This window comes from Corvus hawaiiensis, chromosome 3 (assembly GCF_020740725.1).
Source record: "Corvus hawaiiensis isolate bCorHaw1 chromosome 3, bCorHaw1.pri.cur, whole genome shotgun sequence".
In the NCBI taxonomy this organism is placed as follows: domain Eukaryota; kingdom Metazoa; phylum Chordata; class Aves; order Passeriformes; family Corvidae; genus Corvus; species Corvus hawaiiensis.
In genome coordinates, this window is record NC_063215.1 from 41,697,361 (window position 1) to 41,721,454 (window position 24,094).

The 24,094-nt window shown below is 37.4% G+C and overlaps 1 long non-coding RNA gene across 9 annotated transcripts in view; it reads left to right on the forward strand.

The window, feature by feature from the left end:
• The window catches only part of LOC125323585, a 208,502-nt gene extending 192,907 nt beyond the window's left edge, over positions 1–15,595 (forward strand). For all 9 annotated transcript variants that reach the window (XR_007202574.1, XR_007202569.1, XR_007202575.1 and 6 more), the window contains one exon: positions 8,716–15,595. This is a non-coding gene — a long non-coding RNA (uncharacterized LOC125323585). The remainder of the gene's footprint in view (positions 1–8,715) is intronic.
• Positions 15,596–24,094: the final 8,499 nt, after the last annotated feature.

The following is a 24,094-nucleotide window of genomic DNA, read 5'->3' on the forward strand; positions in this document are numbered from 1 at the left end:
TTATGCTGTTCATTGACATTTTCCCATGTTTTATTAAATCTTTATTATGTCAAGGTAAATAGAGGTTAATTCTGCTGTTATCTCTTCCAGTAAAGTATTATCTTTAATCTTGCATTAATAAAACAGTAGTAAGTTGCACAATATGGGTAATCACCATAGACTAATTTAGACCATTCTAAAATCTTGCCTTTAGAGTACAGTGTAGTTTAAAATAGATGTCACCAGAAAACATGGAACATAATGTAACATAGAAAAAATATGTTTTTCTCTAGGAAATTTATAGCTACATTTCCTTAATACATTGACTTATGGCAATATATGCTACAAACTTCCAGCTCTGCTCTTCCTTCCTAGTGTTACTTTGTCTTTAGTTACTGCATAAGCTCCTTTGCTGCCTCTGACACAGCACAAACTGTTAAGTAGAAGTGTTTGTCTTCAGAACTTTTCTGTAGAGACCTCACTTTGAGCATTTTTCTGTGGTCAGCATAGAACACAAAGTCCCACGTCCTTGATTCCTATGCATCTCTCTTCAGTCATGGATACCTGGTGGTGGTCACCAAACTACACTGCACTGTAGTGAGGGCAACAGACACTCACTGCAACATTGCTTATGTCTGTCTGCACAGTACTCTTGACCCACAAAGACTCAACTGGCTCATCATTCACCCCTAGGCAGAGCTCCAGGCATCTCCATGGCTTTCACATACAGGCAAACTCTTCCTCCTTTCCACCCTAGCCCATCCCTCCTGGAGATGTGGTATCCACCTATTGCAGCACTGCAGTTGTGGAAGCTGTCCCACAACATCCATGTGATCCCAGTAAGGTCCTAGCCTTGCAACTGCATGCACACCCCAGATTTCTTCTGTTTGTTCCTTATGACATGTGCTGATGCACATTTAGATGCACTCTACTGTGTGGTCTGTCAAAACTTCCTAGAAAGTCCTATCCCTTAGCAAAACTGGATTTCGCAACACAGTCCGTGTGTGCACACTTTTTTTCCTCTTTTTGTGGTGAGTTTATTCAACTTAAAGGGATGATATGCCTCTTATTGCACTTTAGACTGCATGCTGTTGTGGTTTTGTGGTTTATTTACACTACTATCATTTTGTTTGTCATTCTTAGATTTAATTTTTGTTTTCATCAAACTACAAAATTCCCCATTGAGTTTTGTTAGGTTTGCATAACAAATCAATCCTCACATTCTTCCTGCACACCACATTTTCATTTTGCCAGCTTCTGCGTAAAGCACTCCTCAGACCCACAAGTAAGTAGATGGTCAGTTATATTTTCTCATGAACTCTATTTCATTATCTGGAGTGTCCATAGAGTTATTATTTTAAAAGCATGAATGTCAATAGATCTGTAAAAGGCATTTACCAAGCAGCTTCAGTGCTGATAGGAAAGAAAGAACTCATTTTCAAAGTGCTCTTGAGATCCATGCAGAGAGTGGGATAATTTTGTTGTTGCATGCTAGTACAGCAATATGATCAGAGCACTGAAGATATTTGCTGCTGCATCCAGGACTAGTTTTCAAGACTTTCTTCCGGTGTGTCTTTTTAAGATAAAACCCAGTCAAGAAGCACTGGGGTGTCTAACCAAAGTCACTCAACTAAGCATTGAGAGAAGTCCAGAGAATCAAATTTCAAAATAAATAGTTTTTTACAAAATAATATTACAGTGACATTTTTTTTCAGCCTTACCTGACTACTATGAATCATTATTGGGTGGTAACATGCAGTCCTATTTAGATATTTCATGTGGAAATTCTTTGCAATAAAAATGGAAGTATGCGATCCTTGATAGGATCCAGGCTTATTCTCAAATTTGGAGCGTAGACATTGCATGTTGAACCTTTTACTAAAAGTCATGTCTTGTTTGTCTGAAATTTGCCCTTCTAATACATGAACCCCACCATTATATTGAGCTGCATTATAGCATTTAAAGACAAAAAAGAAGGCAAGTGAACACAGAGATTTTTGAAAGAAACTGGTTGGAGTTTACTGGTTTTGCCCTGGATTCTCTTTGGCATGCAGGAACTGCTCACACCTGAAATTCGAAGGCAAGCCTCTGAGTTGGGACTGGACTGAAAGGGAAACAAATACTTGCATAAATCTCCAAGAGGTGTTTTATATATGGTCCCACGTTTTCTTTTTCCTTAACTATGGGACGATCCGAAGCAAGATTTTTCTTGTTGGATGTGTTTTGGGCAAGGAGCTGTTTCTCTTAGTGTTTTACAAGCTCTGGTGCCAGTGAGGTGGTACATAGAGTCTCAGTAAGTACTGAAAGCCCTCTTTAAAGTGGAAATATTCAAAGCGTGCAGGGGTCTCTAAGCGTCTGTTCCAGGGACACATTAATGCATTTGAAAGGATATTAAAGCTTAGCACAGAGGAAAAAAAAAGTCCTAGTGGCAAGATGTAAAACTGCTTAACAGAATTACATCCAGAACTTTGTGTATTTGGTCTGAAAAAAAAATAAATCATCTTACAGTTGCTCACATTAAAGATGCATGTCGGTTTGGGAGCTTTTAGGATCTTGGACAGGTTTCATTTCTCTGGTTCACATAAGCTCTCTGTGTATTTGTGCAACTGCTGAACCTCAGAGCATGATTTCTGGTGACCCCGTGCACTGTTTGAGGATTTGCCTAATGTGCAAATTTAAGACAATCATTATGTACAGTAGAAAAATATTATCCACCTTTACCCCAGTACTCGGTTGCTAATAGCGGTCATGGCTTGATTAAGACTCCTTCTCAGTTTAATGCTTCCAATTAACTTGCATGGTTTTGTGGCTGACTTGATGGCCCAGATAAAGCCTGGGCTCTTCTGAGAGAGAGACCAAGCTTCATTTCTGGACTAAGGGATAAGGAAAGCCTTGAGCCATGGTTCAGCTCTAACTACTGGTGGATTAGGAATGTCATTCAGACTTGAGTAACTCTAGACTCTTTATAGGAATCAGATTAAGATATAGAAAAGTGGAGCACTGAGACAGAATGAAGACATTTTGCAACAAATGCAGTAGCTTGAGACTTGCTGTGGGTCCAAGTGGTAGGTCTGAAAGGAGAGGAAGGGCTGGTAAGCCCTGGAGGATGGAAGGCAGAGGCCATGAGTAGCACGTCCCTCTGTTGGCCACTGGACTTTTGGTGACAGAGGCAGGCATGATAGTGAAACCTGTTATCTGAGTTAAAGTTGACTTTGGTGTGAAAATTAAAAAAAAACCCATGAAAAACAGAACCTTATGCAAAGCAGAGCAGAATTCTGTCCTTGGCCTTGTGTTTTCTTGGGCCTCATGATTTAGAGGTAACAGTGAAATTAGTGACTTAAGTTTTTTTCCTTAAGCCAAGGAAACACAGATAGTTTGAAATGGCAATCTCTTGTGCTACATGAAATAAATATACAAATGGAAAGGAAAGAGCAAACTGATTACCCTAATATTAAGAGCATCAAGAGGAATTTATAAATATCTTTGCATGTTCAGCATCCAGTCCTGCACAGGGCATGGTAATTCTTGTCACAGAATTTGAAATTCATTTAATCAGATCAGAGCCTTTGAGATGTTTCACACCTGCAAATGCATCAAGTGGCTAAACTTTACATTCATTCTCCATGATATGACCTACATATCTTATTACAACACAGTGTTCACTACAGGTGCTTCCTACAAGAACATTTGCATGAATAAAAACATGATTACTCGCATATATAGTGAATGTTAAAAAGTGTGCTACATATAGGTGCAATATCTAACAGGGGTTGTCATTTATATTTATTCTTAATTCAGGGTAATATTTAATATCAATGGTTGAAGGACACTTCAACATTTCCACTCTTAAATATGCCCTCTTTTTAAAGAATGGGTTGATGGTATCATATGTATAAGTGGAATGCTTTCATTAAAGAGGAAAAAAATTCTGTAGATAGATGAAAACCAGTTTTAAAACCTCTTTTATTTTTTAGACTATGAAAAACCTGTGTCTACCTAAATGCTTTGGAGTGTTAACCATTTCTGAATGCTGAATGTTGACTGCTTTAATGATGATTGTTCAGTACCCATACAAATGTTTTGGCACCAAGTAATATCTTGTTTGTTTGTGTGAATATAATCTGAAGGCTGCCACAACATCTAATAAAACTGTTTCCACTCAGAGAAGCATATAGGCAGGAGCAAAGGGTTGTTAAAACACGTAGCATCCAAAAAGAAATTCACCACAGCCAGTAATGAACCTACACATCCTTTATTCAACTTCTGATAAATTTGTTGTGCTCTTTATAAAAGCATGATTCAATGCCTCTCACATATATTGTAGTATATAGGTACATTTCAAGATGAAATGTACTATAACTCGTCTTACTGCTGCTACATCTTCCTTAAAAATATTCCAAAAAATAACTCAGAAGAGAGTAGAGCAAAGTGTTGAGATCTGTGTATACACGCACATCAAGACTTAACAGTTTCATATCTTCAATGCTTCTAGTGAAGAAAACTCCTAGTGCTGTCCCCAAGGTCACTAGTGTCACTTTTAGGGCTAATCTGCAAGGTTTTAATGAAAAACCTTTGTCCTCCTTGTGATTCAGGTTCAAGTAAATCCAACTTCTCCATATAAGAATTGTGCCAATGATGCAAGACTCCACCCCAAATAAATTATCATCTGAAGTCAGACAGCAAAGTATAGATAGCAATGAGGAATTTTCTTTTTTCACAGCAAACAATTTTACACACACATGTCTGAGTGTAAGTGCATCCTTATTTAGGTTTGTGCACATATATCTATATATTAAACAAAATTATATGCTTACATGTGTTAGTATTTAAGATGTTTTCACACTAAATGGAAGCAATGACAGCTATTAGTTATTCAGCAGTTGAGATTAATGCAGTGTTCTTCTACATTTGGTATACAGAAGAAGTGTAATAATTAGATAGGTGTGGGATTCAGGAATCTCCAGAATGTAGACTGACAGTGTAGTGTACAGAAATTGGATGTAATTGTACACATATACGCTTATCTATTTTTTTTTCTTTCTAGTGAGGCAAAGACACTGCAGTCCCCAAAGCAGAATTTTCTTTTCCTAGTACATTCAACTATTTTTAGCATTCCTCAGTGGTGCACCGAAAAGGAGAATTATTTTATCTCTGTGGGGGCCTGTGAATTTCATGTAATGTGGGCTTCTGTGAACAGAGTTCAAAATGTATTAGAAAAAACAGTTTAATTTTTACAGAAAGAGGTTGAAATGTTGAACTGCCCTACTGTGGCGGTGTGAAGCATCCCACAGATAATGGTTTGGGACCGAACTCCTAAGAGCTACACAGAATATAATACTATTTACTGTTTTAATTGTGGGCAAGAACTCTATTCCTTTGTTGGAATTTGTAGTGCCCCTTAAAGTAGAAATAGGGTAATACTTCAAAATCTGCTTAACATATTTAATATCCTTAATTTGATGTTTTTACTTTCAGATTTGTTTGTATTCAAAATAGCAGTAATTGGCAGCTGAAGTTGAATCATAGCATTTGGGTTCTAGTCTATTCATGACATCAGTATATTTTTACTGCTTGTAAACATGCCCTCAGATCACCACAAAATGTCACAGAATTTGAATAACTAGAAAAAGCAGAGAGAATTTATGCTGCCATTTCTCCAAAGACTACACGCAGCGTGTGCTGATGGTGGGGATCAAGTTAGAGACAAACTGGCACAGAGGAAAGGCAAGAGCAGGACTTCTTGAAATGCTCTTCCTCCTCTTCCACCTTCAGTCTGGAGTTCAGACTAGTAAAGAGGAAAAGAAAAAAGACTTTGCAGTTACAGCTGGTATGTAGACTGAGAAGGAAAATGAGGGTTTTAGTCTGAGAAAGGAGAAGACCTTTTTCAGAAAGTTGGAAGGATCTCTCTCTGCTGTCTTCAGAGGATTTTATTGAATACTACAGGTTTACTACATGCTTCTGTCAACTGTTTAGTCACTCTGACAATGAATGACATTTAATCCTGTGAGGGTCATACCCTGGAGACTGAAAGATACTATTCTTATTGTGCAGACTAATAAATTTATTGTTTTGGGGCTGTAGGCATTTTTCCCCCAATATCCTTTTTCAATTTATGAAAAACATTTGCACTGTAAACCTCAAGGCAAATATATACATATATTCAGACCTACACATGTACTAAACAGAGGTCGTGGCTGGCAATTTAGAGGAGAGCCAGGAAAGCCAGAAACCCCATAGGTCATGGAGTCCAACCTCCTTGATGGAAAGAGGAAAAGTCCTAGCACCATGGCAGTCGGATACTTCAGGCCAGAGCAGAGTCCTTGAGGCATCAAAATGTGCAATTACAACCCAGCAGGCAAGAAGCCAGTGACAAATATTACGCATGCAATGACTACTTTGTATGCTGGCAAAGTGCAGGACATATTTATAACTAAATGAGACGTTTGATTCTGAAGTGTCTTGCAAAACTGAAAGTTCTTTCTTACTTGGTCAGATATTAGGGTGGGTTCTTTTTTTTTTTTTGAAACTCCATTGGGGCTCATGGATTAGCTAAAATAAGGAGAGATTCGTAACCAGTGTATACTTCCACAGTGTTCTCCTGGATCTGACTTTTACAGGTGGAGATAATTTGGTGATATCCATGAAGAATCTCAAAAGGACTACTTCTGAAAACCTACTAAATACCCCAAAATGTGAAAAATCAAAATGCAAAAAAAGTTAGTCTTTAGGAAACACTATCAAATTGTTTCCTAAAGGATGTTACATGATGCAAAATAAGCAAAATTCCTGTCTGAATAGGTGTAAGGTTTAAGATCAAATATCTTGTAGCCAGATCTCAGCTGGGAAGGGGAAACCTATATTGGTAAGCAGTATAAATTTGCATGTCTCTTGATTATGGTATAAACAGAGTACTAGAGACCATGACCTAGAAGTCCAAGTACCATACAAAAGCCTGAAATTTTCCCTTGTGGTGCTTGTTTCTATCCCTGGAACACTGCAGGTTATTATTATTATTAATAACAATAGTAATAATAATAATGCCATTTTATAGAAAGATCTATTTTAGCTCACTTTTAGAAACCTTTATGAAATATCATACTTCTATCTGCAGCTGGGCACTTAAGAGAAAGAGACATAGTATTCATTGCCAGTAATTCCTTAAATATTATAACCTCCTTTAAAAGATATTTTGAAATAAAAATGTGTAAAAATATCCATATAAAAGCATTACCATTTTCCATTTCCATTTCTTACCTAGGATAAATGTTATCATGCTAAAGGGAATCAGCCCCTATGGCCTGGGCTTTTGATTGTACTCCCTCTCTAATTATTTGTGGAAAGAGTGCTCACTAGGAAAGGTAGTCAATGATTAATTTTATGTGTAGTTTCCCTCATTCAATGAAAACTTGGTTAAGTTCTCCCTAAAGGAGTATTTAAAAAAAATATTTGTGAAAATAAAGCATCTTTTGAACTTGGAAATCACCATCATTTTCACAAAACCATCAGGAGCTGTTAATATATTGATGAACATGTGGTGACAACATTAGCTATAAAATCCCTTTGAGATTTGCTGGGAAAAAAGAGATATCCAGATTCAAGTAAAACTTACTGCTTTGTTAGCCCAGCATGAGGAATTCCTGATTCCCCACTTGTCTGTTGTGTTTAAATATTATAACTCAAATATGCTTACATAAAAGCTTATTGATTGGAAGAATCACTTGCTTTTTGTGCATTAGTTAATCAGGCTGCTCTTTTCAAATCTGTCCAGGAACCCACAATGGAACCTTTCCTAATCCATCTGTTTAAGTCTCAAATGGTTTCACTGCTCCACTCACTTACCAGCACTGCTGGAATGTTAGTGCTTTATGATTAAAGGATATTGTTGTTCTTTTCATCCATCATCCTGGAGTTTGCTATTAATAACACAATTCTTTCTTTCTTTCTTTCTTTTCTTTCTTTTTCTTTCTTTCTTTCTTTCTTTCTTTCTTTCTTTCTTTCTTTCTTTTTCTTTTTCTTTCTTTCTTTCTTTCTTTCTTTCTTTCTTTCTTTCTTTTTCTTTTTCTTTCTTTCTTTCTTTCTTTCTTTCTTTCTTTCTTTCTTTCTTTCTTTCTTTCTTTCTTTTTCTTTCTTTCTCTCTTTCTCTCTCTCTTTCTCTCATTCTTTTTTCCTTTTTGGCTGTTTCCTTAAAAAGCTGCTTAGATTTTCTGTTCTTCTCTGTTTTGCCTTATTCAGATCAGTCATTTTCAGCAACGAAGGTAGTTGGACAAAAAAATAAATCGCACCAGTGCTTTCTGGAAAATATGCACTGTCTTGCAGTATTTGAAAAATGCATGGGGGAAAAACAAAAGAAAATTAAGCTAAATGAGAGAGAGGAAAAGGTGGAATTGTAGTTGGAGGCATCAAACTATACAGAACTCTCTGTGACTCCAGAAACATGTATGAATTATTGTTTCCTACTCATAGTAATGTCTGAAAGCATTTTTTTCAGCACGTGCTTGTGATTAAATTATATTATGGGGAAAAAAAATGAGATTTAATTTCTATTCAGGTATACTACACTATGTGAAAAAGAGCCCACTGTACTTCTCTAAAATAGCTAAGCTGTATTTGGACATAACTGTTGATCAGTGACATTTCAAATAAAATGAGGAACCTTCTTGTTTTTTCTATCTCTCTCCAAAGGAAAAGTGACTTAACTTAAGAAAACAATAAGGATTTTATTTTTTTCCTTTATAGGTGGATAAGAGTCATGGATGTTAAAGGAGACATTACTCAGGCTGTTGTGAAAGATCTGATACCAGATTCGGTCAAAGGGGACGAGTGTCATCCTGAGAGTGCTCCTCTCTGGGACAGGAAACCGACGGAGCGAAGCCCTGAGAACATGCTGCGACACTTCATATTCAATCCACAGCCCTATAGAGAGATGAAAAATGAGCCTTGTCCAAAGCTCTTACCTCAGCACCCAGTGGCAAAAATAAAACGTGAGCTTGGGACCAGGTCTCTTTGAAGCTGATTTTTTCTATTTTTTTTTAAACTCTCCAACAGACCTCTGGTGGTTACAGGTATTGATTGTCAGAAAGTAATCTGTTCAGGTTTGGGGGCATGCCAGCCCGAATCCTGGAGTACGTTCCTTACTCTCCAAGGACACATTGAGCTTTTTATACTGTCCACAGTGGCATGCTTGTCAGCTGTCTAGCTTCTTTGTCTCTACTGCTCTCCCTGTTTGTGGAAAGCATATAATTAAACCTCCCTTCTACAAATATTACACATTACTACTCTAGAATTTTCTGCCAGTGCTGATGGTTTTTTACCCCATTTTTTAACCCTCATTTTTCTTCTGTAATCATTATTTGATTCCCTCTGGCTGTCTGCTACTTATTTGTAGTAGTACCATTCATCCATTGAGACTTTTCCATCTGTCACACAGTTTTGCTTTCTCTCCCCAGAAGTTTTCTTCTCCTACTGTGCCATGCTTGATTTTTTGGGTTGAGTTGCATGTTTGTATGCTCTTTTTTGTATTTTTAAAAATGTTTCAGTATTCAGAACAAATACAACAAGAAGAGAAAAAAACCCCCAACATAGCAAAGAGCAGCTCAAATTCAACATTACACACAGAGACAGGATGAGGAGACTGAGATTCCTGGTGAATTAAGGAATCAACAAATATAGCCAGGGCAGAAGTACTGGCCAGACCTTGCTCTCTCTGAATGGTTTCCATTTCCTTCAAAATCTTTCCCGTTTTGTGCTAGATAAATAGGTTATGTCAGGAAATGTTGCATTCCCTCTGCTGTACTCCCTTTGCTGTATTGATTATAAAGACTATCTGAGGAAAACCAAACATACTGAGGTACAACACTGTGATTACTTAAAGAAAAGAATGTTTTAAAGTGCCAAACAGTCCCTTACTAAAACAAGATCGTGGTCATAGCCTTCATTTAAAATTCGATGAGCATTTTTTGTTTGCAGAGGTTAGATATTAAAGAAATGCAGCACTTGTTAGTGTTTCCCAGGTGAAATACAGGATGGGCTAAAGCCAGCAGCATAACCCTTCAGAATTATTGTTTTTTCTCCGTGTATTTTCAACCCCTATTATGGTCTAAATGGGGAGTGTGTCAAGAAAATCTTGGTTTTTGATGTGAGCAAGAATAGGAGATTTTACAGCTGCTCTACAGATCACTTGCAATTGAATCAAATCTCAAATCTTTAGCCTTGGAGGACAACTCACAAAATTACCTGCTTCCAATAATACATTTTCAATAACTCTTTATTAATGCTCTCTTCTTTTCCTCTTACACTTCTCATTCTATCTTCTTATGCTCTTGTTTCAAAAGTTCCTGCAAGTTTATCACGATTGTTAGGATTAGTAAAAAGTATGTGTTGTGTTTTGAAAAATCTTTTTTCTCAGTAGAAATGCTTCCATTGTTTATAAAATTGCTTCTCTGGCTATATAGAAAGTGCTGATAGTCTCCAAGCAAACACAAAAGCTGTGAGCGTGTCCTTATTTGAATGGCGATGCCCAGAAAGTTTCCTTTGCTACCAGCTACTTCACTGCACTGTTCTTAGAATGAAGTGGGTGGAAAAAAAAATCATCAGAATCTTCATTATGCACTTGTATGGGCAAATGTCTGAAAATGTAGGTATTTTACAAAAATCCTATTTATAAAGTGTCATCCCGTGAAAGGGTCATTCGGACCCAGCTTTTACTTTACCTGAACTTTTACGGTGTTTTGCAAAGGAAAATAAATGGTTCCTTTTCTGAAATAAATTATGAAAATAAAATTTAAGAAAATGAGTGAAAACACAAAAGGGGAAGGAATGTGAGAGAGACAAACAGCTCCTACAGTCCCTCCTGACCACTGAAAACTTTTCTGTTTCTTTTCAAGAATAAAGGATTAAAAAAATAACAAGGGTGAAAGTGTTTTTCTGCATGTGTGTGTGTAACCACAATTTGATGGTCCCACTGTAGGATCAATGTACACCTACATCACTGAAGTTTATCCTGCCTGCTCTGGAAGACCCTCAGTGGGTGAAGTTTCACTGTTGCACAGGGAAGCTAGTCCAGTGCTTTATTAAAACCACTTTTTCTTTCGGAAACTTAGGTCTATTACTTCTTTTTATTTTACCCAGAATGGATTAAGCAAATCTATAATTATCTTCTACACCGTAGCCATTGCTCAAATGCCTCCTTCCATTTTCTTTCATTTAAGGTTAAACAGGCACAGTTCCTTCAGGCTTTCCTCACAGGCTTGATGATTTACATTTGACTCCTGCTGATCCACTTCTTTCCAACATGAGGGCTCAGAGGTACATGCAAACCTTCAGATGACACTTCCTGGGCTGCACAGATGGATTATTTCATCTGCCTTGCAGATGTTGGTAGGTTTTCTTCTTGTAGCCTCATCACATTCTTTGACACCTTTTTGAGGCTAATCTTAAATTTCTATTCCTTTGTTTGTGTATACTGCAAAATAAAGTAAATTTGGATGGCAGTATGATGAAAGAAGTAGGGCAGGGACCTTACAGCTGTGAAACCCAAAACCAACACAGCTGGTGGATGTGGTAAACCAAACAAATGGCCTACATGGTTAACTGAGTTAGTTTTTGGTAGTCCTGTGAGGAGCAGGTGGTTGGATTCTCCGATCCCTTGCAAGTCCAGATATCCTGTTCTGTTCTGTGGACCTATGAGGGGATGCTAACACCAGTGGGAATCTCTACATGTGGAGGAACACATTCTCATAACCTCTGAGAGTCAGGAGCTTGGTGCGACAGGCTTGCTATTGGTCCTGTTCTGAAAGTGTTTAATTCCCATATATGTAAACTTAATGAAATGGAGAGGACAAAGGAGTAGAGAGGGATTGTTGCTTAGCCTAGGAAATCTGTAGCACAGGATGCAGGAATTTCACTATGCTCTGGGCTTCTATCGTCTTGGCAGGAATAGAAAAAAAAATAAAGTGAATACTGCACCCCAAATAGTTGAACAATTTTTTTTTAATTTTTTTTTTTTAATACAACATTTAAAAATTCTAAATCTACAGTAATACCTAAAAGTGACCCAGGTGGTAAAAGTAGTCTTCAGGGAAGAGTCTGGACACAAGAAGGTCTGTAGATATCTTCAAGGGTATGGTCAAGTAGGCTGTTTTTCATGTGAGGCAGTTATTTCTAAGTTACTATTTTTCAGTAGGATTGTGTACAATCCTTTGTGTACAGTACTAATCTGAAAATCGTGTTCTGTCTTTGTGGCCAATACTTTCTGTCTTTTTCTTTTGCAATAAACTAGAGTGGCTCTACCTATTAATTGAAGATTTTCTTTTAAAGCCACTGCCTGTTTTTCCCTTCCTTCCTGCTTCATGCCATCACTTTAAGATTTCAGAGCCATAGACCAGAGTGCTTGTGTTAAATGAATATATTTGACAGGAGTTAAGTCTTTTGGGCATTGCAATAGGTTTTCCTCATCTTGGCATGTGAAGACTGAGAGTGTTCTTTGACACCAGCAGCAGAGGATGTGAGCACAGCAACTTTCAGGGCATCAGAAGTGTCAGCACAAGGAAAAATCAGCAAAAGTAGACAGTGTTGAGGTAATTTTCCCACACCATGCCATGAATTTTGCCAACTGGTGCTCCTGTGAGTTCTGGGCTGACAGAGTTTCCTTCTTTGTTGCTAAATATCACATAAAGTGTTCTGTCAGCATCAAGACTTGTTCACTCCCCTTATGTAGTAAAATAAAAATATAATCCTTATGCCCATGTTTGAAATTTGAGCATAAGTTAAAGAGAAGCAAAAAAATAAAAAAAGAGTAAACCTTTCCAACAGGCCAAAACTGCATTTTGGAGGTTCATTTTTCAGAACATCATGTAGTCAATGCTGTCAAGAAGAGTTGAAGGCGAAAGATATGTAGGGCACAAGTACTAAAAATTGAAAATCTTACTCCCATTAAAATGCATGGGATTTCTGCCAGTTGCCATAGACATCAGTGGCAGCAACATCCTGCTATTTTTTTCTGTTTTTACTTTCTGCTTTCCACATCTTTTTATTTATTTTTGAATCCCGAGAAAATGAAGTAAAACACACCAGGGTTTCCAGGGTGTATATCAGAGATTTACTGATGTTTTTAGGATTAAAATTATTTAATTATGTTCCAGATTTCATAGTGATGATTAGAACCTATGGTCAGGAAGAATTATAGTGACACTTAGGTTAGAGACATCTGATCTTATGAGTACTGATAATATGGTTATTGGTCTGAATTTTGCTGCACCCAGCTGGGAATTAGCTAAGGTACTTAAGGGCAAAAGTGAAAGGCTGGGCTCTCTTTCTGTGTGGCACAAACATCAGATGAGAAAGTGAAAGCTCTGAATCACGAGAGAGCTTCCAATTTTAGCATGGCTTTGAAAAGGAAGATTTCTGCACCTGAAGAGTTTTGCATATATGCATTACTGACAATGTATGACTGCACATTTTTTTGCACAGTATCATTTCTTCTGTTTTTATTGTTCTATTTCAAATTTCTAGCTTCTTTAGTAGTGGTATTTTTCATGTAATCTGGATCCAATATCATTGCTCTTATATATGCCATGACCTTAAAATGACGGGAACCACTGCAAAAAAGGGCTGCAAAAGTTGGTCTTTGAAGCTATTTCCTCTCCCTTTCAGTGTCCCATAAATGTCTCCAAGTCAGAATCACCGCTTCTTCTTTTCCTGCTTCAGCAGCTGAGATGCTTAGAGAGGTTGTCCTGCACCCTCCATCCCAGCCACTGCCCATGGGACAGATAGATGCCCAGAAGTTTCCTCTCTGTCAGGATTTGTCACTGCCACTTGCCAAGAGCAAAATGCGGGTGCTAGGTTTAGGAATCCAGATATTGGCAATAACGTGGCTGTCTTCCTTGTAAACTTCTGAGTGGCTATTTCTATAAATATATCTCATTTTTTTAGGACTTTACTTGGGAAAAGTATTGACTGAAAAGTGTCAAGAAACACAAAGATTTTGACTGTACTCAAAGCAGTAAAGGTTCATAGTTGGGAATAACTTTAACCAGTATGGAAAAAAGCCTCTTAGTGTATTTTTCTCAGGTGTCTGACAATTGTTTAGATATCAATCTTTGACACTTGTATTTATCAAAATACAGAGTGTCCTCCTATAACCAAAGAGGGATTCTGTGTTTCCTGTCTCACTCCTCTTTCAGTGAGGAAAAAGTGCTATTCTGCAACTCTCATATAAATGGATTAATTTAAACTCAAAATGTTATATAGCTTCTTTCCCTTTAGGTGTTAATAGTTTTATGTTAAAAAAAAAAAAGGCTTTAAAAATATCTTCTTGTCCTTTTGACCTCTAATAAAAATGTCATGATTTTTCTCAGCATTTTAGTTAAAAATATGAAGTCAAATGGATTTATTGTGTGAATTGATTAAGAAAAAACAAGAAACCTAGATAACGTATTCCTGGAAAACTTAATTTCCTAAAAGTACAATATTTTTCTCTACCTCATAAATATTATACAGGATCAGCCCTTGAAAGTAAATAAAATGTAATTACTATTGATGCTTTATATGATGTTCAGCATCTTTAAATGATAATCCAGGATTAAATCTTTGTATAAACTAAAGTAGTCTGAGTAATTTCGCCTTAATTAGTCTGCCTTTTGTTTGTGTAACAACCTATGCTGATTTTTTTAATGCAAGTTAAATACACGGAGCAAAACAAGCTGCAAGCACACAAGTTTAAGGACGATTAACACAGCCCTTACAGTGCTTCTCAATTATTTTCTATATGGAAAGGTCAGTAGAGAAGACTGGAGAGGTCAGTTTGGAAGGGTACGTTACTGTAGCTTGTGTGGAAAACCACAAACCATGTTGCAGTCTTTATCATGGTAAATTCTTGGTACCACTTTTGGTAAAATAAAAGGATACCTGAAGCTTCTCTACTTGCAGTGTAATCAGTTTTGAGGCAGTATTTTCAGTTTAGGGCAAGAAATCACTCAACCATGTCCCCCTCCAACCTCCACCCACCTTTTTTTTTTTTTTTTTTTTTTTTTTTTTCTTTTTTGGTCACTGTTAAAACTGTAACTAGGTTTTCTGGGAAAGTACATCATCCAGTGCTTCCCCATGTCTTTCCTTGAAGTATTTCTTTTGTCTGTCTCCGTTACACCCGTGTGCAGTGACACAATGTTTCTGCACAGTGGGAGCTTGAAATCTCTGAAGAGGCTTTCCAGCACTGCTTTTTAGACTGAAATCATTACAATCTTCAATAGGTACTTGGATTTGAAAAACTAGCACATTATTATTCTCTGGACTGTCTGGATGTAAAAAGAGGCTATTTTCTTGCTTCCTTTTATTTATTTATGTCCCTGGGTACACATTGCCCTTACACCTAACTTTAGTTTGTTTGGATCTCAATCGGAGCTGCAATTCAGATTCTTGTGCTGTTTGTGTTTTTCTTTCATGTAAGGTTTTACATTATAAATGAGAACTCTGTCAGAGAGATTTATATTTTGGTTCTACTTAATGCTTTTGAGTTGCACATCCTCTTTTGTATGTGTAATTATCATAGTTATTATTATCACTAACACGGTGCAGCATATTGTACGGTATGTTACAATAAATGTTATGATGTGTAGCGTAACAGATGTTTGTTAATATGTCTATGATTTTTAAATGCCAACAACTTGCACAGCTTCAGAGGACATTCAAGTTACCTCGTCTGATATCCTCTAAACCACAAGCTGCATCTGTTGTACCAGTAAAACATTATCCTGAGCCCAGGGACTTTGGTTAGGTTAATTTGTCATGGGACGCACCACTTTTTTCCCCTAGCAAGAGGAGGAAAGATCAGGATTCTAGCAGCTCCTGAGGACTGTGTTGTGAGGGGAAATGGATTAGGAAAGGCTTGCCCAGGTGATCCTGGCTATGCTCTGTGGCCCTTTCTGCAGAAAAAAGGCTCCAGACTCCTCCAGAAGTCCTGCTGAACTCACCAGAAAGGAAACTTCTCTCTAACCCTAAACCAGGTGCGTGTTTACCCTGGACACATGATCAAGTGATGGTCAAACATCTAAAAAACTTAAGGGAATTAAAAAGACACAATGCCACAATGTCAGAGAACATGTATCAGCCTTGTTCCTTTTGTGTAACAAATACAAATCCCCCCTCCCCCAACTTTCCATTTTGGCTGTTTAAAGGCTGTAACTCAATTAAACATTAAAAATTCATAGTATAGACATTTCTAAAACATGCAAAATGGAAAATTCAATTTTTTTCTTTGCTATTTCAACCATATAGCAAGACAAGAACAGATACAGACCAGCATCTACAGTCTTTGTTTGGTCTTGTAATGCATACAGTGGTTTTCTCTTACTGGACCAACTTCTGGAGTTCTGTTGAATGGCTACAGTACTTGGAAAACCTATATGACAAAAATTACATAGTCTTCCCAGGGGAAAAGCACAGATCAACAGGATCACGTGAGAACAGCCCAGTTTGGAAATTACTCACACTGTATTTCTCAATGATAGTAACAAAGATGCATCAGAGCCATGGTTTGCTTAGAAGTAATGTAACCTTTAACCAATTTTGTGTTGGCCACACTTGCAGAGTCTCTGGATCAAATTACACAGTTCTGTATTACTGTGGATGTGTTTAGTGATGCTCAGGAATTTTTTATTTTGATGGAACATTTACCTGCACTCAAAAGAAAGAAAAAAATCAGGCAAAAATTCCTGCAAATTATTTTAAAAACTTCCTAAAAGCACTCTGATGGTCTCATTGCTGATAGGTGACATAAAATTCATTGATGCAAAGAGCTATATTATTCCTGGGCATCAGTTTGATCACTAAAAGACCGAGAGGTATCTTGAAGCAGTGAGAAGAATCAATTCTTCTATTCTGTCTTGAATTACTGAGGCCCAAGGAAAGAAGAACGGAGCACAGCATTTTCTATCAAAATGACAGAGTTGAGATTTGCTCTGTTTTCTAAGCACTAAAATGCCTGTTACATTTATTGATATGTGATGTGGCTCATTGTGTTTGTGCAGCTTCCGAAGCATCAGTCCCATCTTCCATTCATTTTGTGGCCTTTTGAAGGTGGCACAACGCTTACTAACCTAAATTAGCATAGAATGGGTGCTGCCAACTGTAAGCTACCACTGGAATTTCAGTACACAACCAGATTTTAATAAACACTAACACTGGTTTGAATCTATGCCAATGTCATTCTTGCTGTCTCTGGATAATATAACTGCATAATAAAGTGTGTGTCATGCTTTCCTAACGTCTTACAGTTACTCAGCATTAACCTGCTGGGCACACTGGGATTCTAAGGAACCTAGACAGAAAAACAAGCTGCTGCTGAAAACAACACAGGGATCAATATCTTGTATTACTGTAAAAATCCTTCTGGGCTTAAAACCTTATTTTCTTGTGTTTGGCAGGGAGCCCCAGAGAGTAACAAGGAGGGTGAATCACAGCAGTTGTAGCAAATGTGTTCCAGCAGAAAGTGTTCATGGGTTTCATGGATTTGAAGGGTTTTAAGGCCAGAAGGGGCTGTTGGATTGTCTTGTCAGACCTCCTATTTAGCAGAGGCTGTAGGACATCCTGGTATTAATCCTTGCCTTGCATTCAGTAACTCTGCAAAGACAAGGCTGTACCTTTCAGAAAGGCAACCGATCTTTACATCATTTTTCACAGTGCTTTCTGCTGTTCTGATGGGTAATTGTCCTTAGAATGATAAACATGGGCCTTATTTTCTATTTAGTTGTCTTTGACTTCCAAAAATCAGATCTCACCATGCTTTATTTAGACTGAAAAAACTTTTTAGTGCAATTTCTGATTTTTGTGTGATCAGCTTGTCTCTCTTTCCTTGATAAGGAGAAAACTGTCTCGAGGCCTAGAATGAAAGACAGGCATTTCAAAATTTAATTCCTCTCATAATTCTTGGTCAATTTGGACACATTAAAACACCTTAAGGTTTTAGATTCCAAACATACACAAGGTGTGCAAGATATTCAGAGACTTTTAAAGTAATAATAATAATAATGTAACATTGAAAAAAAAATTATTCTTGCAACAAGGCACATTTGAGAAATTGCCTATTTTACCCCCAGAAAATCAAATTTGAGAACTCTACTCTACAAGGCACCTGCATTACCTGAAAAAGTCGTACATTTCTCAGCTACACCTAGTTCAACAAGTAGATGAGTTCATGAGAAAGAGGCATCTTAAGAAGCCTCACATTTAAGGCCTGATCCAGCTCCTGCTGCAGTCAGAGTGTGGGGGGGTCCACCGACTGCACTAGGGGTTACATCAGGACTTTGCTGAACAGTACGACTGTTCTTTGCAAAGATGATACATTTAAATATGAAAAGTAATGAAGTAAGCATGGCAAATTTTGGTGTAGTTGGAATCTAATTTTAATAGCTTTTTTAAAAAAAAAAATTAGAGATAGATATCTCTATTGTAAGTATAGAAATATATAAAAGTAAGATACAGGTAAAAAAGATGGCTGCATAAATTAAATTGTGTCTGCTGAAGTTATTAACATCACAAAGCTACATGTTAGAGGTAGAATCCTGACCTCACTGAAGTAGAAGAGATGTTCTGCCTTTAGAAACGTAAAATTTTCTTATTGATTTGAATTGGGTAAACTAAATTCTTCTTTTACTCCATTAAAGAGCATAAATTCAGTTGCAAATATAAACTTGGGGCAGAAAAATTACCTGTTATCATAGATATTCAGGGAAAGGAAGTGGGGAAATAGAGAAATGTAATTCCCTTTTGGTTCTGTTGAATTCTGTGTGAGGCCAGGGAAGCATTGTTTCATCTTGGATAGGTAAGAATATTCTCACCGTTTAAAAAAGGCATCATGGTCAAGGATGCACTGGAAACAACTGGAAAGGGTTGGATAAATTCACCTAAGTTTTCTGAATTGTTTCGAGGATATAAGAGATTAAGAAAACCTGCTGTCTATCAGTATGCCCTGACCACAGACAGTGTTGGCTGGTATATTTTAGCAGTGACAATCACAGGTAAATCCAAGTGTGGATTTTTGGGTTGGAGCTGGATGTGACTCTATCACCCTCATTTATGTATGGATTTCATCTAGACATTTAGGAACATAACAGTGCAGGAAAATATCTTAAATTTTGAGAGTTCTGAATGCCAGTCTTCATTGAGGGTAAACAGCTCTCAAAACCTTCTCTGGATTTTTTCCTCATAAGGAATTATAGGTGGGCTTTTCAACTTGGCATTTTAAATGCTAGGTTAGATATTTAGAGCTGGCATCCTGAATAATTACCTAGTACCCTAAATGTTGTTAATTTCTCTTCTTCTGTTATGTAGGAAGGAAAAAGGAAAACACTATTAGGGTCCTTCAGTCATACATACTGAGAATTTTTCCAAACAGCAGAAATCTTTTCCTTTCAGAGGTCTGGACCATTTCCCAGTGCATCACCATTAATGTCTCTGTTTATCTCACTTTATCACAACTTCGAATATGAAGTAACTTCTAATAATTTCACTTTTAGCTTAGCACTGCAGAATCTATTATTCCAGGGCTGGAATCACATGCCATCTCAAAACCCAGTCAGTGCTGCGTAAGTGCTTTGAATGATGACAGATCAAGAGAAAGTGGGTCTGAATACATAATTGCTCCAACATACAGTTAATATTGGTGGATAAAGCCATGGACATACAATTAAGAAAACATGCCTGATAAAACAGTTCTTTTTAAATAGATGGGAATGAACTATAACTATTTACAAAGGCTTGTGAACTTCCCTTCCCTTCCCGAATGTCACTGTCTCAGATTGCCTTGGCAGCCTCATGTATAGTGTTTGCTTCATGCATAATGATTTCCCTCTTCCCCCCCTTCCTTGAACGGTTTTGCCTTTTCGACTAGTTACTGTTACCACCATTTAATAAGAAGCCTTTCCTTGGCTTTCTAATCGAAAACTTGCTTTTATCTTTCTTCATAAAAGAATTGAAATGGCTTCTCTCAGGTTTCTGTAGCCTCTGGGGAGATAAGGACCCTGCGGTTAACAGGATGAGAGATTTTTGTTTAGAAATTTTTATTTAGACAATGAAAAATGACCTCTGTAAACTCAAAGCGATCTTATTTTGGGGCTTTAGGCTTCTGGCAGATAAATCAATTGGGCCCTTGGGACAGCAAAGGAAAAACCTTTGCAGTAACTATGTCAGGACAACGCAATAGATTTGTTGTGAGGATGCAGTTGTGTTGAAGGTAGAATGCACTTAAAAATAAATATAATTTTATTTTCTATAAAATATTCAGGATTTGGATAGTAAGCTTTTCAGCTGCCACAAGAAAAAAATTTTTTTTGTTTGATACAAAATTGAGAAAAAGCCTGATTTCTTCTGGGAAGAGGTCAGAGCAAAGCAGAGCAAAGGGAGTTGGGGGGGTAGAAAGGAAAGGTATTTTAACAACGAAATATTCAACTTCACAATAAAAAGCTTATGAAATTTTATCTTCTCTACTTCTCTTTTAAAACAACAACCATTTCTGCTGATATGAAAGTCTCCTATCTGAGTACAAGGCCTTAACATTATTATTTTTAATTTTTTAAAAATTATTTAATTATTACCTAGCTGAGGCTATGGCTTCAACAAAGTATCACAACAGTTTTCACACCTACGTGTAGCCCTAAAGAACTTTTCAGATCTTCACAGCATGAACTTGCAGAACATATTTGCTCTGAAGAACAAGTGTAGCGTTTTGCTGTGCATTCTCTACCTGTTTCATGCAGAGTGCAGCTACAGAGTGAAAAGTTATGCAGACATAAATTGCAAATTTGACAAGGGAGCAAATGAGGAAACAGATGCTTAACTAAAATGTATTGATGTGTAATTGTCAGTGAGTTGGTGGGTGTTGAATAACGCAGTTAAGATGCATCAATGAAGCCTTATTTCATCTTAAATAAAAACTAATGTAAATAGAATTGGAGAGTGTGATACAAAGTAATGAAAAGCAGATAAATGCGTGTGAAGCTATTGTCACGCGACCAGATGCAGGCTGATATTTGTTTGTGCAAAACACCCACCCCTGGCAGGGGGGTCTCAAGCTGCCACAAAGAAGCAAGGTCTGTTGAGGAGGTTGTCTTATGGATCCTATTTCCCATTAGGAGGCCACTGAGTTTGGAGAGATGGCAAGTTATGTAAGGTGTTTGGTAGTGGTAAATGCCACAAAAACCTTCATTGCTATTAACTTGGTTAAGGAAGGCATGACACAACAGGAGAATAAGTTTGCAAGTTCGATGGTTCTTTGTTACATGAGTGGATTGGGGATTTACATGCTATAGAAGTGTGCTGCTCTTTCAGTTTTGGTTTATATTCAAAACCAATACAGCTTCCTATTTCTCTCATTTATTTTTTTTTCCTTCAGGAGCAAGACAGCTTCAGATAAAAATCTAAGAAATTAACCCAAGTGCCTTTTACACCACAATGCTGCCATGTGACCACTTAGCTATCATCTACTTGTGGGCTTTTTTCAGAACATAAAGTTAGCCAAAAAGCAGCACTTAACCTGGATTCATCAGTTCCCTTCAGCCTACCAATAACACTGCTGGCTTTTATATCTCACTATCCCTGGGGCAGTAAGATATGTTCTTGTAAACAAGGTATGAAATAATTTATCAAAATTATAACAATCAGCATAACTAAAGATCATACTCACATGTATTTACTGTGAAACTTGCGGTGAATGAAACTGAAATGAGGCAAAGTACCAGAAAAAAGGGTCACTTACAGGTTTTTAATGCTCCAATCACTGATGTTCCAATTTCTATTTTGCTATTATGTGAGGGGAGAAACTTTTTGAGAATGTTTCTATTTTTTTCTCAAGTTTGCAAATATTAACATTGAAATTCAGTCCAAATTTCCACTTTTAAACAGAAGAATCTCTTTAGAAAGCCTGGCAGTGCAGTTAAACACAGCCCAAATACATTAACTCTGTTTTAGCCGATGTTCATCATGCACGTCTCTCTTGCAAGACAGATATTCTGGAAGAGTGTCCTTCTATGGTTTTATTTTTAGCTTTGCCTATGAAACCAAGGGCAAAGTGTATCCTCTTTGCTAAACAAATGTAGGTTTATGACACCAAAGAATTTTTTGCAGTCACTGTGTGTGCAGGTGACTTCTTTTTGAGGCTAGTAGTCCACCTTTTTTTGTTGTTTGAACCCTATGGATTTCTGCTCTGTATTCTTAAAGCATTTTGTGAACATTAGAGAATTCAGCCTTGCAGCCTTAAGGCACAGACAGGCTGCAGTTTTGCTTGCAATGTAGCACAGTGGTGGTCAGCACAGGCCCCTGAAACACTTTTGCTTTGTGAACAGTGTGGGTATGGTTCCCATGCTGTGCTTATGCTGCAGGAAAAGCAGTTGGGCTCTTCTCACATGAAACATTAGTGGAAAATCAAATGTATGGAGAGATGAGAAAGCAAACTGGGAAAGACTGCTGGGATCAACAGCATTGGCATACTGCACATTCAGCTGGGCTGTGGAGAAGCACGGTTCCTGGGGAGCCACCCTTATTATTCTCCTCTGGGGTTCTTTCCCTTTTCTTCCTCTCCCTTTTCTCCTCTGAGATATGTGTGTGAGTTTGCTGTAGGGTTTGCTGCAGGTTTGCGGTAGTTTTGCTGGTCTTTTTGAAATCAGCCATTTCCTAGAAGAGTGATTATTCTACTCATACCTCATAATTAGCAATTTATGTTCCCTTACTCTTTCTGAGTGCTTTTTCATGGCGCCCAAAGTTCCATTTCTGAACATTAATAAATACAGTAGTTAAGGATGACAGCAGAATGGAATTCTTGTGCTTGATGATTAGAACCTGAAAAGTCCTTCTAGACTTTACATTAGGGGTCTGTAATGTTATTTAACTTGCTTGCAATCCATTGTGAGGTTCCCGTGTAAAGAGCTGAAGACATTTGTCTCCATCCTGCTGGTCTGTGTTTTTAGCTTTTTTTTCTGGAAACCTGGCTGATGTGCTATAGCCTAAAATCAGTGTTTGTGCTAACACATGAGTCTACACTGATGCTATAGGAAGTTTAGGTGAGCTACATGCTGGTCTAGCACAAAAGATTAGTGCGGACCACAGCCTGAGAGATTCTTTCCCACTAAACCTTGTCAGCACTCCCATTTTAGTGACTCTTTGTAGCACAAGAAAAATGGTGAGGGATGTTTTTATTAATGGAAATAAACCTCTTCAATGCCAAGGAGGTAATTCTACAAAGCTACCGTCATCTATTTCTGAGTTTTGAACTAAGAACTAAAGTATATTTGGTAAATGGCTTCTCTTCTCCAATGGAAGCTGGGCACTATGTAACTGTAATGGCTACTGGGAAAATGCTTTCCAAGGAATTTTTGTCATAAAAAAAACCAACCCATAGTGGACTGTAACAGGTAAGACAGCAAGTAATTTCCTTTCTAAATTTTTCTACATAAACAATGTGGGCTGTAATAAAAAGAAAGAATTTGTCTATGTGAACATTTGACTTTCTCATGAAAGATTTGTCTGAACTGGGCCCTCATGCTGGTTCATGTCCACATAACTCATCCTTTACAGTCATAGACTGATGTGACACAGTGTAATAGAAAGTGATGCATTGCCTGAATTTAAAGGAACACGGACTATTTCGGGATCGGCTGTGCAGTATGAGATCTGTATCAGATTTGAAACAAAGCTAACCAAGCAGACAGAGCAGTAAGATATCTATAGCATCCATTAATCAGTATATACTATTCTGTTGCTGGTTTCTTTTTTTTCATTTTGGCTTTTCTCTGTGTGTTCACCATCTAAAATGATTTGCTCAATGCCTTTTTAAAGAGAAGACAAATATACAAGGTTACTTGGGAAACCATTTACAAATCATTTCTCCTCTCTGTTCTTTAATTTCAGTGCAAGAAATCATTCTTTTCTAACCACAAACACCACACCAGAGTATCATCCATGTGTCTACATAAGCTTACATTTGTCAAAACACAAATAAGTCAGCATTTGTTGTTGTTGGACTGTGTTGTTCAAGTGTTCTTTCTGTATGTGCGCACCTGCGCTTTCATGCCTTTACATTTGGCAGGATATAATGACGGCAGTGCCCACATGACAACATTCCTACAAAACC